The sequence below is a fragment of the Esox lucius genome, chromosome 3, assembly GCF_011004845.1.
Source record: "Esox lucius isolate fEsoLuc1 chromosome 3, fEsoLuc1.pri, whole genome shotgun sequence".
Classification (NCBI taxonomy): Eukaryota; Metazoa; Chordata; class Actinopteri; order Esociformes; family Esocidae; genus Esox; species Esox lucius.
In genome coordinates this window covers 10,798,193-10,812,794 of record NC_047571.1, presented here as the reverse complement: position 1 = coordinate 10,812,794, position 14,602 = coordinate 10,798,193, and the positions used below count along the sequence as shown (strand labels likewise).

The window sequence follows — 14,602 nt, the reverse complement described above, 5'->3', positions numbered from 1 at the left end:
CAAGACACTGGTTTGGTTTGGAGTAGGTTTCCCCTGCTTACAACCTCAACCTGCAAGCCTCAAGACAGAGATTTACAGATTTACTGGGGATAAAATGTAAAAGACAGTAAACATTTTCAATTGTTGCCTTTTTCTTTTTTCATTACAATAAAGAAACTTACAACAAAATGTCACCAGTAACCCTGTCCATTTATGGTGCCCTTCATAGGGTTTGGCTTTTAAAAGGTATATTCATCTGTCGAGTAAGCCCTCTCAATATCCGTGATGCTAGGTAGCTGAATTCCAATAAAGGGATCTATTTCATCAGCTCTACAGGCAGCCCCTCAGTCTCTACTTGGACACTAGCCCACTCATTAGCCAGGGTGTGGGGAGCAAGCAGAGAGGGTTTGGAGGTGAGGACAGGAGGCCAGTCATAGATTTCCTCCAGGTTGACACGGACAGAGAGAGCATGAGAGAGAGCAAAAACGCACTCCTCAATCAATTGCTATTGACCCTTCCTGCAGTAAGGATGGGATTCGAAAAAATGCCTACATCTGTGATTGTTTTGGTCTTCACGGACTGTTGTGGTCTGTGTTATTCTTAAATATTGCTGATCTCAGTAAATGAGAAACAGGTCCTGCTGTCAATTAGCATTGTGAGAAATGTTTGGGTCTGCAATTGGCCTGGTTCACTACTTAGTAGCCTTGGGGATGAGAGCTTGGGTGGGATCATTGGGAACCCTAATGCAATTAAAGTAACAAAGTAACCATTAGGGCTATTTCATTACAAATGTTTCTCTCTGAAGGTGTCATACAAACTTCATATGTTTAGTTCCCAATTCTACCGAATTCTTGATTCTTTATAGCAGCAAGGTTCTAGTGACCAAAGAGAGTCATGATTCTTCCAACCAAACTCATTCTTAGATTAGTGACATACAAAGATCATTTACAATCGCAGCTGACCTAAAGGTTTATAGGACGCACATTTAGAGAACATTTAGAGAAAACAAGGTGGATTAATGTGTAGTGTTTAAGGTCCACAACCAATATGCTAAAAGGCTTTCCTTCTCTGAGCCCCAGAATATTTACTGCATGACTCACTCAATGAATTAAGAAAATTAACTCTTGACATTACAAGCTTTCTGCATTCTTAATCACTTATGCATCAGGGATGGAAATGCAACTGCAACCAATCGTTTTTCACGATAAAGCTCTAAGAATTGGTTATTTATCTATTTGACATACATGCTGTATATTTAAAGTGTGTTGAAAAGTGACTTTAAACATAAATACATTTTATTTCATTAGCTGATTAGCTGAGACAATACCTCTCAACGTTCTGCTGAGCCAGCATACATAGCCCCTATGCAGCTGTTCTTACACAAGGCCTTCATTCTGCCGGTCAGCTTGGTAGTAGCTTGACAACAACTTCTAAAGGCTCCTGTCATAACTGTCACAAGCGTCGGAGACACCCCGAACACTCCCTAGACAACATTGCCTCTCCGGACTGAGGATGGGGCGAAACCCTATTGATTTCTATATGCTCATAGAGAGACTTCTGACAGTATGTAAGCCACAGATATTGGAATTTTGGATTACAGTTTAAACCAAGGCAGCTCAAAGAGGTTCATCTTGATTTCTGCTAGGATGAAGCACTGACACCGAGGGTCTCTCAACTCCGTTTACCATTTCCATAGGAGCTCGGGAGGACAGCTTGTTTTCTGTCTATATTAGAAATCCTTTTCAAAAACCATAACCGCCTACCTATGTTTGTCCGGCGTAGTCGGAGTCAAGGGACCTAGGACAAGGCAGGTAAAGAGGTGCAACGGAGCTTTAGAGATGTGTGGATGCCTCACCACAGGCCGTATTTCACTTCATCAGCATAGGGACAAGGCTATTGGCTGCGATGTCAAAGAGGGCGATGAATCCAACCAGCCCCCTGGAGGTCCCGACACTAGAAGTGGACTTTGCTGGCCTGGCTGGTCAGATGTGGATTGGCATGTTGGAGTGGCCTGTAGAAGAGGCCAGGATGTGATCAATGCTTTGGGATGCGTTGGGGACACTGGGCCTGTGGTTAGGGGGAACATGGATGGTGATGGCCTGCTCTTGAACAGATCCCGTCTCCAGACAGAGCTCAGTTGGCCCACTTTTGTCTCTGGAAGTGGCACACAAAATGGATGAATATCAGAGGGACTGCTGGTGATTCAGTACTAAAATTAGTTTCTACTCAAAGAAAGAAGATACGCACTCTGGGTAAACAGGCAGTTTTGTGTAGTCTCGCCTGTTCCCATAACACATTCTCTTTTAAAAACACTAATAACTATGCTGTACATTCTTTATTTTATTTTTTCTTGCCATCAGATGGGAAATCCGGTTCATAGATCATTAGTGTGCACTCGTGAACCAGTAATACAATGTACCAAACAACTCTGACAGCATCACTTGATACAGCTCACATCCATTTTAATCATGTGATGAAAGAAGGCCTTTTCATCTAGTATCTCAAAGCATCTATTTTTACCTTGGGAACATTCTGGATGTTACAGTACCTTGGCTTTAAACGGAGGAAAAGATGGACACTGGTGCTTCTATTTAGATGTGTGTCTTTGGGAAGCAGCACATGCATGGGAAGATCAGTAATGGAGTGCAGGCCTTGTGGCAGGGTGCTCAATACTGTAGGCAAGGGTACATTCATGGAATCATCATTCTAAATCAGTGTTCATTATTAAGCCCCTAAATCGGGACAACTACAGAGAAAGTATTTGCATTTTAATATGTTTTGTTTTGCCTCCACACTGCACACAATGACTGCCTAAATAGGAGAGCAGAGAACAAGGCATTAGAATAAGTCACTTCAGGGATAATGAGAAGCTGGCTTTGTACTGTATGAAAGAGATCCCACAGATGGCTGTAACCGTATGGCTCCGCTGGAGACGAGAGCATCCATCATCTGCAACATTGACAGTGGAAATGAGGAATACATTATTCTATTTTTAGGGTTTTACATAGGGAGGATACTACTTTGTTATCGCCCAACCAAATGTGTTGGCACAGTTGATATTTAAGGCAATGGATTACTCCATCCGGGAGTAATTTACGGCTAAGGTCAAAAGTAATCGAAAGTAATTTTTCTCTAGGCTGTTTTCCATACACCATACAATGTGAAATACTGTCTACTCAACTAGGGCACGTGGCGGTCACTCACTCGCATCACCATGGAAACTCTCTGCTGAACCCTCACTTTGCCTAAAAATTGAAATGGTCTTTTTGATGCACATGCTAAATGTAATAGAAAGGATCATAGCAATAATCAAAAATGGTAATCAATTACAAATTTTTCAACTAACTAGCCACTCCATTATAAATCATTCATTTAATTGCCACTTTCCATATTGAGTTAATGAATGCAAATTATCAGAAAGTTCTACATCTACTTCAGCAAGAAACTTGTCCTGGTGCCAGATCTCTTGCCATGGCATGCCCATTCCATTAGGAGTTGGCAAGCGAGGGGGAACATCCTGGCATTCAGGCTATAGAAAGTTTAAAGGGGTGGCAAAGACTCAGGGTAACTTGATGGTGACACCAGCAGAGGGAGTGAGACTCAGGGTAACTTGATGGTGACACCAGCAGAGGGAGTGAGACTCAGGGTAACTTGATGGTGACACCAGCAGAGGGAGTGAGACTCAGGGTAACTTGATGGTGTCACCAGCAGAGGGAGTGAGACTCAGGGTAACTTGATGGTGACACCAGCAGAGGGAGTGAGACTCAGGGTAACTTGATGGTGACACCAGCAGAGGGAGTGAGACTCAGGGTAACTTGATGGTGACACCAGCAGAGGGAGTGAGACTCAGGGTAACTTGATGGTGACACCAGCAGAGGGTGTCTAATCTTCAAATAGAAATGTACAGAGAAATGAACACATTTATTAATGATTTATAAGATAATGAATATGGTGTTTGATGTTGGTTTGTTCAAAATTTGTAAATGAGTAATAGTTTACAATAATGTACTTAGTAAAAAGGGAGATATTGTTATCTAATTACATTACCCATAAGGCATTTACTAATAGTTGAGCCATGCTGTGGCTCACAATATTTTTACAGCCCTGAGGTGGGCCACAATTCCCTGGGTATGCGCAGTCTGTGCAATAGTGTATTAAGGCTTACTCATCGTACTGTTCAAATGCAGACACTCCAATGGTGTTGTATTGGCAGCTCTTTGCATTTTTTTAAGGCCCAGCTGTCTACTTTTATCCAGCCATATACTGTAGTAGGCCTACTGCATTTGCTTGTGGATTAAGTCAGTGACGCCAACGGCGTGGGGGGAACCAGGAACGTTGTCCCAGGCCCAGGACTGGGGGGTGCATTTAGCAGGCTCCAATATCATTACTTATTATTCAGTCAATGTTAGTATTCAGAAATTAAATAGAAGAATTCATCTGATGAAGTGATTTGTTTTTTTTTTCTCTTTGGTCTCTTCACCTTCTGTCTGATACGAAATTGAGCGCTCGAAACGCTGCAGTGCGCCCCGCGGCCACTCACTCTACCACATTTGGTGGAGGCCCTGGACAAATGAAATGGGAGTAGAAATTAAGCCCACAGAGGAAAATAAAATGTTATTTCGATGAGACGGGAGTGGACAATGACCAGCAGAGAAAAGATAAGGTTTTTCGTAATATAATATTTTATGTAGCCATGGACATCATCATTTGCCAATTGAACGTGCGCTTCCAGTCAATAAAAGAAATAGGTGATTTTCTTTTTGAAATCCAGGCACATATGCAGTGCAGTGACGTCAGTTGGCAAGAGGAATTTAAGATAGTAGCATAAAAATATCAATTAGTATAAAGAGCATTGTATACAGTGGAAAAGACTTGTGAGTCTTTAAGCGCAAACAGATGGAAACTATTTACACACAGACATAGCTTGTTTTATCTGGACTGAACATCTGTTTGTTTTCGTTCAGATTCACAGGAAGCCATGTTCTGTCAAAGCTTGCGACTGTAATTAGCCAATGGGCTAATAGTACTTTGTAGAATTCTGAGTAGCCACGCCCCTGTATAAATAAGTGTGTATTGCCATTTCCTAGCTGAGATCGAGTTGAACGCCAAAGAGGCAGCACTTACTGCAATAACTTTTTAATGATTTCTCTCTTGGCTTGCTGGGTATGTTCTTAAAAGTGACCACTATACTGTACTTAAATGCTAATATCCTAAAGATGTGAAATATTAAATGACCTGTGTTGAACACAGTGATTTGAATGTGGCCTAGCTATGAATCACAACATTAAACAATAAAATGTTTATGATGTGTTTTTTGGACAGTAATATCATTACTATTAGTTTATTCTTTAGCTGGTGGTTTTTGGGTCCTAAACATTAAATTCTGGGGATTATCAATTAATTTTTAAACATTTATGAAGTATGTAACAACAAAGAAGTGTGATCACATTTAAAAATGTACTTATTAACATTGAATAGATATCTCATTAATGTCATGCATTAATAGTGTACATATATTTATATACACACCGATCAGCCATAACATTATGACCACTGACAGGTGAAGTGAATAACACTGATAATCTTGTTATCATGGCACCGGTCACTGGTGAACATTCTGTCCTCAAAGGTTATGGGTTAGAAGCAGGAAACATTTTGTTTAAGGATCTGAGCAACTTTGACAAGAGCTAAATTGTGATGGCTAGAAGACTGGGTCAGAGCATCTCCAAAACTGCAGCCATGGTGAGGTGTTCCCAGTCTGCAGTGGTCAGTATCTAATCAAAAGTGATCCAAGAAAGGAAAAGTGGTGAACCGGCGACAGGGTCATGGGCAGCCAAGGCTCATTGATGCACGTGGAGAGCGAAGGCTGGTCTGTGTGGTCCAATTCAACAGACCAGCTACTTTAGCTCAAATTGCTGAAAAAGTTAATGCTGGTACTGATAGAAAAGTGTCAGAACACACATAGCATCACAGTTTGTTGCGTATGAGGCTGCGTAGCCGCAGACCAGTTAGGGTGCCCATGCTGACCCCTGACCACTGCCGAAAGCTCCTACAATGGGCATGTGAGCATCAGAACTGGACCACGGAGCAATGGAAGAAGGTGGCTTGGTCTGATGAATCATGTTTCTTTTGCATCACGTGGATGGCCAGGTGCATGTGCGTCACTTACCTGGTGAACACATGGCACCAGGATGCACTATGGGGAGGAGGCAAGCCGGCAGAGGCAGTGTGATGCTTTGGGCAATGTTCTGCTGGGAAACCTTGGGTCCTGCCATTCATGTGGATGTGACACGTACCTTCTACCTGAGCATTGCAGCAGACCATGTGCACCCTTTCATGGCTACTGCCACAAAGAAAAAATGGTTTAGGAATGGTTTGAAGAACACAACAACGAGTTCAATGTGTTGACTTGGCCTCCAAATTCCCCAGATCTCAATCCAGTCTAGCATATGTGGGATGTGCTGGACAAACAAGTCCGATCCATGGAGGCCCCACCTCGCAACTTACAGGACTTAAAGGATCTGCTGCTAACGTCTTGGTGCCAGATAACACAGCACAGAGGTCTAGTGGAGTCCATGCCTCGACGGGTCAGGGCTGTTTTGGTGGCAAAAGGGGGACCTACACAATATTAGGTAGTGATTGGTGTATATATGTGTATATGTCATTCAAAGAAATGCCTTATGAGTTGATAACTATCTTTTATAACTGTTTTATAAGTTCCTTATTGATAAGTTGTTGACAATTTAAAAATGTTCAAAATACTATGATTAAAACCCGTATTCATTACCATATCATTCATAAATAAGTCAAGATATTGGTAATGAATGCACATATAAATATCTAGAGATTGCTCCTTGAATTTTACAGATGTAGGAATAAATGGTTAGTAAACTCTTCAAAAACCTTCTAAACAGAAAATTAAAGGGCCATAAAATAGTGTTACCTAAAAAGACACCACCCTGCTATACAGTTTCAAATGGCTCATTTGGGCAAATTACCCCATACCCAGTTACACAAAGCACCAACACGTCCATTTAAGCTATTTGCATTTGACAACCAGCTGTTTATCAAAATTGCCTTTGCTTGACATAAAGTTAGCTTTTTATCTAGATTACAATAATCAGATGTTATTTTCTCATGAATATGGAGTGTCCAGCCATTTTACCCAGGACACGTTTTCTGAGGCATGGCAATGACACCTACAATTTTCTCCTGTTATTTCAATTTCAAAAAGACACACAGAATGGATGGCAGTAGACAGTCTGATACTAAAAAAACAAGTGTAGTGCATTACATAAAAATGTACACATTTATCAAAAGTTGAAAGTTTATTACGTGTTCTATTTCACACTGTTAGTGTTTAACGTCCGCGTTGTCACTCCTGAGTGTGTTTCATGTTCTAACTCAAAACTGCTTCATCTGCCAAAACGGACTATAACTTTAAATGAGTTTTGTTTAATTCTCAATGACCATGGGGATCAGAATGGCTCCCTACCATGAATGCAACAGAAAATAATATCCAGCAAAGCACGTCAATTGCTTTAATGGTGTCAGGACACTTTGCAAGGAATGCATTTTGGTTTTTGGTTACGAATATGCATATAAATGAAAATAATTCACACTATGCTGGTTCACATTCCGTCAAGTATTTCAGATTGCATATACATTTATAGTGTTTTACCTCTACTGATGGTATTTTGTTCTCAGTCTCCTCTGCACTAATGCACATATGCATACCTGTCAACACCGTCATAACTGAAGGCCTAAAGTAACTGTACATTATACACTTCATTTTGTTATCCCTATTAGAACAACATATCCAGATGACAGTTTAGAAATGAGTGGGCCAGATTGCTGTGCCTTTGCCACTTACATCGTACGTCAATCTAAGTAATGTTGAGTGGATATAGAGGAAATTAGAGAACACGATAGCACAGATGGATTAAGTGGTTTGCTTGTATAGCACTAACAAGAAAAGTTTGTGGAAAACATTCTCCAGATAGTGTAATTCACTGGTGCACTGCTGCTGATGGACTGGAGCGCATCACAACAGTTGATGCCAAACTTAACCAAGAGAAGTAAACACATTCGGATGAAGGCCCCATTCAGTATGACAATAAATAAGTCACACTGAAAGTGGTCCATCATGTGAGGAACGTTCCATTAATGTTTCTTAACTAGATAATGATAGCTTCCTCATTGTCATGCAGCAAGGCAGGTAATTGAGTTTCATGGAGTGAGACTTTGAATTTACTTTATCATGAGGAGACTAACAAAATGCAATGGCGTGGATAATAATTAGTCTCATGGCTGGATTGGTATTCAACCATGTCAAAATTCAATCACTTTATTATTCAATGTGATCTATCCATAATTTCCTTTTACGGATGATTAAAAATGTATTACATTTTTACTTAGCTTTCCACAACAAATATCATGACTCTGCGCATATTTGTTACGTGACTACATATTTCCCTTTTTGATGATAGCAATTTTGGATTCAGATAAATCATATTTTACTATCACAACATTCACAGTATAGAATAATAATGATGACATCAAAAAGAAAAATGAAATAGAGCCAATGGCCAGACTGGGAAAAACACATACAATATTTCCCTAATTCCTACACAAGCAGGGATAAAGGGAAACAGTCTTCCTCCATCTGAAGAGATTAGGATTCCTTTTGAACTGAGAGTACACAGCTTTCAGCAAAATCCCTCCAGTTCTTTTTCACATGTTGGGAACAATAGATATTCTGTGGTAACAGTTAGCTTTTCCTGTCTAGGCAATAGAACATTTCTTCTTATTCAGACTACTGACATCTGTTGTGTAAACTGTGTGGAGGAGAGTGTGGCAACAGTTGAATTAAAGCGCAAACATTACCTGTACAGTATGCTGTGATGGTCTAACCAGTTAAGCAGAGGTCATGTCAAGATCCAGCTTTTAATGAAATGAAACTTAGATGGACGACACACCTTTCCCATAACAGCACAACATGGATAAAACCACCCATTGAATTGGTCCGAATTGCATCCGTGAGACCGATCACAAAAATACTAACAAGTTCTGTACTTTGACCCAAGCATGAGTGCTTTCCAATTGGGACACTTTTGGCTTTGTGTGAACCATAGCTTCTTATTTCTCCACTACCTGCTCTTCCTCAACCCAGTGCTCCCTGCTGTACACCCTCCACAACACAACCAACCTGGACAACCATCAACAGCATCTATCATGTAGACAGGAGTGCTGAGTGGCTAATACTCCTCAGGAACCCACATAAAACCCAGCAATTAAATGCTATTGGCCCATTCTACTTTAAGCCAGTTCCAAATAGTACCCTATCCCCTGTATAGTGCACTACTTTCAACAAGGGCCCTGGCCGTTTGGAAGGCATGTTTTGTTTTAGAGCGGAGACCACTGGTCACTCTTGGAAAAGTGGAGATGGGGAATTAAAGACTGTGACAGTTACTGTGAAATTGGAGCTGATGAAGTACCTCTCACAAAGACCACGGACTGCTTCACTTTAACTAAGCACGGAATGGGATCCTTCTAGGAAATTACAGATACTCAAAGTTTCCTCGCTGAGTATTTTCACAAGGAATATTTATGATCACTTTTCCAGATCAGTGGCTATCTCTACTGCCATGGCCATTCTAGATACAGGCTTCTCCAAGACTATATTAAGGTACAGTTTGTCCATGCTGTCTGTACTTTAGATATGTACTGTACTGTAGATATCTGATGTATAACGGTCCGTTGTATTCAACAGACATCTTCATGGATGGATAAGGACAGTTACAGTAGGTCTGTGCTGTATGTCAGCAATGCTTAATCTATTGTAGCCCGGCCCAAACCTAGAGTCCCAGGGTTACCCAAGTGCAAAGAACTATCCCTCTCTGACTGGGTCCTACCGGCAAACATTGCCAACTCGACAGTAGTGGGTTTCTCCTGTCCCAAATGGGAAAACGGCCTCGTTCATTAAAGGCTGCCCGATGTTCCCAGACAACTAAAAATAAACCACCAATCAGGCAGGAGACATAGGTACACAATGCAGCAAACCATGACGAGCAGAGAGCTCCGGCTGAAATCACAAATGCCTCTGTGTCTCATTAGGCAGGCAAATCACATTAAATATCATCTAAAACCATATTCAGTTGTTGAACAGTCCCTCTACAGGTTCCTGTGGAACTGACAGTCGGTCGCAATAGAATATCACGCAGTCACTGAAGATGTTACATTATTCAGAGTCGCCCAGAGAGAGGGGAGGTAACAAAGACCACGACGTCTGCATTATTCAGGTCTACACATTTGTATGTATACAGTGTCCCTCTGGCGTATACCGTAGGTACAGATAGAAACTAAATGAATAGAATCGTTTCCCAGTCCATTCTATTCGTTTTTATTTCTGTGGGTACACATGGGTCCTGAAAAATGATAATGCATTAATTTGTTAATTCAGTCATTCATTCTTAGCCTCCATTGGCCCTTGAAATGCTCAGTCTAATCTGGTTGTGTGGGTTTTAATGAACCAATCTGATGATGTTTCAATACACACATAGGATTAGTCGAAAACAGCCTGCCCCTTCATTCAGCTGAACAGTCATTGGTCTACTAGACTTAATTAAATCAGCCTTGTGACATCATGCAATTGGCTAAAAGTCCTATTCCACCCAAACAGGAAGCATTGTTTTCTTTGACAAAATGGACTTCATGATCATTTAGTTTCATGTCACAGGGTAATTCTGACCTTGCTGTGTAGGAAATAGCATCCAAGCCTATTTGATTAATTCCTGTTTCTAAGGGTACAGATAGCTCTCCTAAAAAATTGCAAGTCTTGAAAATATAAAAAAAACACAATCCTAAAAGTCATCCCTTATATACTAGCAGTGACCAAATTTGCAAGAGCATAATTAGCAACGTCATAACACATTCATTTTAGAATAAATTCTTGTTTGAAGTGAACCATTGCAGCTCACAGACTTGAGCCTCCACCCAGAGTTAGCTGGGAGGACAGTGCCCTGGTGAATTGTCTGGGGTCCCATATTGACTTTCTGGCCATAGTAAGGGATCTGTCTGCATAGACGGCCTCGGCTGAGGGCAGGGTGGGTGCCAGTTATTCTCTGCAGTGTGTATTACCCTCTAAAGTATTTCTTGGTCCTGTGGGCAGGTGTTACAGGGTAACCCAGTAATGGATCTAGGCAGGATGCTCCCTAATGTTCAATAGCAGAAGTTGACTGGAATGCCTGTGCTCGTTTCAAATGTGCTCAGTCATATTAAGAAATAAGAGTTACTGTGCCTTATTGATCACAGGATTTGAGTTGGTTAACCGTGTCAGATTGAATGAGATGGTTTTGCCCACGAATTTAAAACAGTTTCAGCTCCCTGTCAAAGCCATTCATTCTCGGTGCAATTTGATTTCCCCAATGCTACCTGTATCTCCTCAGTTTCATTTGGATTTGGTTTAAGGTGGATTTCAGTGCTATTAAAAAGAAACACACTTCTTGTCTATATGGTGTCTATTAAGGCAATTGCACTGGGCGACACAATCCGAGGAGGAAAGACTACAGCAGCGGACTCAACACACAACTCTGGGGAGCTTTCAGAAAGTATGATATGTCGCTGTTTTTAAGTCCCCATGAAGTGTTTGCAGTTGAATCTGTCTAATAAATCCATGTGTTATTTTGTTCACATGACTCATAAATGTTTTATAATAACATATTACATATAAGCGGCCAATCAGGTTGTTTGGGTGCCATTTAAATATGTTTCAATACAAACATCTGAAAGGCTAAGATCCCACTCCTTTACCCAGCTTAACAGCCATTGGTCAGTTATAAGTAGTCAACCTTGTAGCATTACAAGTTGGCCAACAGTACATCCTGCAGTAAAAAAGGCAGACATTTCAGGTATTTGAAATAGATCTTCCACAAAAAGTGCAACATCATCATTTAAATAATATCAGAATGTCATTTCAACCTTAGTATAGGAACAATCATCCCTCAAAAATGGCAGCATTGGACCTTAACCACCTGCGGTCCAAGATCCACTTTCAGAAGGATGGCTCAGTCCCAGATCCAACAGTTTGGCATACAGCATCCAAGGGAATGATGGCATTCATTTCAGAGCTGTAATCAACTAATAACATCTGTGCAAATGTGTTGTGCTTGTCAAGATGCCCCAGAGCGCCGTTGAGTGCCAGGTATACAATCAAATATCAATGATTAACGAAAAAAACTATTCCTCTGTACGTCCAACGACTGGCTTTTCCTCCCGCTGCTGACCAGGCATGAGATCGATCTGAGAACACTTGCACCCTCTGCACTTTCAACAACTAATCTCTCTCACATGTAGCAAGAGTGGCACTCGTCTAAGCATGAGACATCTGTTAAATATCATCAATCACATGAGTCACACTGTAAAGATTTTATGAGTTTCTGCAATCCTTTCACACGATGACACTGAAGACGGTAATTAACCCGATGCTGTGACAACACCGCTCAAGCCTTTCTTAGTGATTAGTTAGGAAAATAGGAAATCTGTGTGATTTCACCCGAAGAAAACGAGCACTTTATCAATATAGGGTCGGTCAATCTGGATGCTCAAGGCGAGCAGCAACATTGTTGCTTCGCAGATCAATGCAGGTCTCACAGGTTGGTTGCAAGCAGAGCCTGAACAAAGAGCAAAAGGTCCTTTTCTTACAATTCAAAATGGGACCATTTTCCCTACAAAGTCCACTATTTGACCAGAGGCCTGTGGGCTTTGTCTTGCAGAGGCAGACCTTAGAGAGACCCACCATCATAAATTCCCCAAATCAATACACATTTGCAAACATCAATGTCTTTGTTCCTATGTGGACTAATTAGAAAACCAAAAGTGGCTGCAACCTGAATGATCCCCTTTTCTCAACGTGACACGCTACATTATATATCGCACTCTGGTTGACCTGAGCCCTACAGTCAGCCCTTCGTGTCTTCTTGGTCGCTCGGGCTGTCAGTCGGTGAACCGAATCCATGTCAGCACTGATGGAAATAAAATGGTCTTAAACACTGTAGAGTTTACAACCTGCTGGTGACATATCAACACGCCCATGGTAACAGCAAAGGCAGGTAAATGGGTATGCGCTCACCGTGTTCTGTTCTATCTGGGTTCGTACTGACCACTGGATAATTGTGGGAGAAAAACCTTGCTCGCCCCCTCAGGCTAACACCGGCGTTATTGTTTTAAAATCACTGTGTGTCGGAGTACAGAATACTACTGCATTCCCTCCTTTAAAATTAGTCTGGCGCACCATGTTCGTACTGTATTGAATTGAGTTGCTCTGAATTCTCTGCACAGATTGAGTGAAAGAACAAGGCGATCCTTCTTGGAGTCACTGTAACCATAAATGCGTTTCAGAGGAGAAACGTCCTTTCAAGGTTAACAGCACCCATTGTGTGACTGCTGAGGGTGAGGTACCCCACTGGCACGGGGTCTGAGACAACTCTTAAGATTATAATACTGGCCTGTTTCATTTCTGGTTAGCTCGAAGACACAGACGGACAGTCAGAGCTCATATAGCCAGAACAGTTAATCCATCGTGCCCCTCGCTGACAGTTGATGATGTTTCCCTCCTTTTCGTTGTAGCTGAGGAATGCGGAGGGAATGCATAATCACATGAGTTCAGTCTCCAACCTCACGTTTCTCTTATATGGCTGCGTTAGATTCAGCATTTGTCACAACACTGTGGCCACCTGATAACTGACCTGATACCATTACCCATAAACATGATGCATGGGCTCAGTTGGATACCGCTTCATTAAAATGTGCCAGCGCAGCAATTATCAGTCCCTAGTGACAACACGATGAAAAGGGAAGCATTATGGGGCATAGGTTTGTCTAATGATCCCAGTTTGAGATTCTGTCCCAATCCAGCCCAAGCACATTCAGTCCTGTCTTTCCCATGTTTTCTCCTCTAGCAATAAAGCATAAATCCCCAGCCCCCCCCCCCCCCCCCCCCCCCAAAAAAACATCAAATTAAGAAACATAAAAGAATGGGAAAAAAGTTTTGTGACAGACAGAGGGCCGAGTAGGTGGAACTGAGAACCTGGGAGCTGTCGTCCTGGTGCTGCCAATCCCCCTGAGTGCTTTAACCCGCTCTTGAGGTCACAGAGCTTTGTGATCATGTTTTCTCTTTTTAAACACTGCGCTCTCATCCACAACGCACATGACAGGATTCATTACATTCACTCAGGTCCTATGGAGCAGCATAGCCCGACATGTATCTGTAAGCCTCCATTCTAAACGGCTGTGTGTTATGGGCCCTGGTTAAAAGTAGTCCACTAAAGAGAATGTGTTTCAACCTTTTATTAGTCACATAAACATTATAGTAGATGCTGTCACGGGGGTAGGAGATTGTTCGGGCACTTAAAGCAAAGCAGTAGGTCGGGTAAAGTGACTATAAGCGATTTTAAGAAAGTACAGTGATACATTTACGAACACAATTCAAAAACACAAAATCAAGTAAACGTGACAATAAAGCATAACAGGATGGAATGTGTCCGGTGTTGTCCATGTAAATGGTACAGCAGTCTGCCTTGAATGGGTCTATTTATATGGTAGAATATATCGAACACGTTGAGTG

At 41.6% G+C, this 14,602-nt stretch overlaps 1 protein-coding gene across 5 annotated transcripts in view; it reads right to left on the bottom strand.

Annotated features, from left to right (window-relative positions):
• The window catches only part of tnr (tenascin R (restrictin, janusin)), a 132,242-nt gene that overhangs the window by 91,897 nt on the left and 25,743 nt on the right, over positions 1–14,602 (bottom strand). The window contains exon 1 of one of the 5 annotated variants that reach the window (XM_034291483.1): positions 1,835–1,856. The exons of the other annotated variants lie outside the window; for them this stretch is intronic. The gene's annotated coding sequence lies outside the window, so the exon portion shown is untranslated. Of the gene's footprint in view, positions 1–1,834; positions 1,857–14,602 lie in introns of those variants that run through there. 5 annotated transcript variants of the gene reach the window in all.